Genomic DNA, 2,164 nt, shown 5'->3' with positions numbered 1-2,164 from the left:
TCCGTCACACCTCTCAGACATAGCTACATGGATGAAGGCACATCACCTCCAGCTAAACCTCTCAAAAACGGAACTGCTGGTCCTCCCAGCTAAACCTACCATACACCATGACATCAACATCAAATTTGATTCCCTGTCTGTTTCACCTACCAGAGGGGTATTTCACAAAGGCAGAATTAAGACATCCAAGATAAGTGATAAAGTGAAGTTTGACAAGTCATCCTAACTAAACTCGTTTCACTAACGCCAATCCAAGATAGGAGCAACTATGTCAAGCCAGGTGTAAGTAATTCAGGATGTGTGCGCGTTCTCGTTTCTGCTCCAAAATGCCCATGGTTGTAATTAAAAAGACGCGGAAAATAGCGTCATTCACACAAAGTGAACAACCGCTTTTGATATAGACTAACAATGAAGTAAAGTTGTCCTTTTTGGAATGGGGAATCATGGCTATTTCTGTAAAACAGCGGGAGTAGGCGTGGTAGACCAACTGAATGCAAATTTGCGTATGCACCCACGTGTGAGTGCTTTCTTGTCTCGGCACGCAACGTCATTAACAAAGCGCTTGCCTCTGCAAAGATGCACATAGTATGATATACCTTAATATTATAGTTGAAAATACCTCCGAGAACTTGCCCCTCCCCTTCCAATCAACTACAGTAGGCTATTCATCAAACGCCTATCAATAAAATAAGCAAACAAAGAGTACCTAGGCCTATGTTAATAATTATAAGGCTATGACAATTAAAATAATAACAATTTGGTAGTAGGCAGACAATCTGTTTTGTTTTGCGAGCAAATAAATTTAGCAAATAGTTTATAAATGGAATAAAGCTCCTTAAAAATTAGCACGGAGGTCTGATGTGAATGACAGCTAGCTGAACCAATAAGACGACATAATTACCATTAGAATTAACTTAGCTTGGCTGTTAGCCTAGTCGGGACCAGGCTAGGTGCAGAGAATAAATCCCCTCCGAACTTTTCTCATCTGTTGTTCCTTGTTGGTGGAACGTACTGCCAGTTCCTACAAGGGCAGGGACATCCCTCTCCATTTTCAAAAAACTCCTGAAGACCCAGCTCTTCAGAGAACATCTCTTCTCATAGCACTACTTACAACTAGTCCTGCTGATCCTAGCACTTACCACCTGTCTTGAACTGACACTCAACTATGGGAATCTAGGGGCTAGGAGCAAAAGTAAGCTCACAAAAAATATAAATATAGCCAGTAAAATCATACTGAAACCCCAGAGGCAGCTGGTGGAACTGTACACAACCCACACTAAGAGGAAAGCCCTACAGATAGCTCAGGACCCTTCACATCCACTACATCACACTTTTGAAAGACTCCCCTCAGGAAGGAGATACAGAATATCTACATCAACAATAAACATTTTCAAAAAATCTTTTATACCATCATCCATTATTTAGCTAAATCAATTAAATGTATGAGGTTTTTTTTTATTCATAATGTTACGACCCCCTATGCCCCCTTCAGGCCTGGCATGGCCAGTGCACGGGCAATGCAGGCCTAGCACATTTGGTGAAGAGGTGTGGGTATTTAAAGGAAAATTCCGGTATTTAGCACTTTGAGTCCCTTTTCTGGTTTGTTTTGGATGAACTAGAGTGGTGGACACCGAAATTTTGACGATTGGTCCTGTCTCGACTTTTCTGACTCGTTTTGAATCGCCTTTGACTACTCAGAGTGGCTGCCAACAGGCATGCTCAAACATGTCCTAAAACAACCCTTAACGTTCGTTTTCAAACTCACCGAGTGGTTAGTGGTTGACTACAGCACAACTGAAGCACGAGCACCTACTGGAGGACCTCCCGTTATCATAGACGACCTCCCCGACGATAGTGGTGAACTCAGTGAACAGGGTAGTGGTGAATATAACGTCATACACCCGTGGCCATATTTGCAAGAAATGTTTCTGTACATCGGCTACCTGCCCTAGCGGCCTGTGAAAGGCTATTTATCCATAGCATCGCAGGAGTTGTCTTCAGTCCAAGAAGAGTAAGACTGAATCAGGCCCGGGGTGGGTAATCAGGAGAATTCCCGGTGGGCCGCTTCACTTTTGGCCCGGTCGAGGAAACAAATATTGACATTTGTCACGTTAGTCTATCTTTTCTTAAAGTAGGACACGTTCCGCATTCTGTGCATGACACC

Source organism: Alosa pseudoharengus, unplaced genomic scaffold (genome assembly GCF_046254945.1).
Source record: "Alosa pseudoharengus isolate Yale_2024_CS ecotype anadromous, Long Island Sound unplaced genomic scaffold, YU_APseudo_1.1 YU_APseudo_1.1_scf_8, whole genome shotgun sequence".
In the NCBI taxonomy this organism is placed as follows: Eukaryota; Metazoa; Chordata; class Actinopteri; order Clupeiformes; family Clupeidae; genus Alosa; species Alosa pseudoharengus.
Note: the sequence above shows the minus strand (reverse complement) of the source record.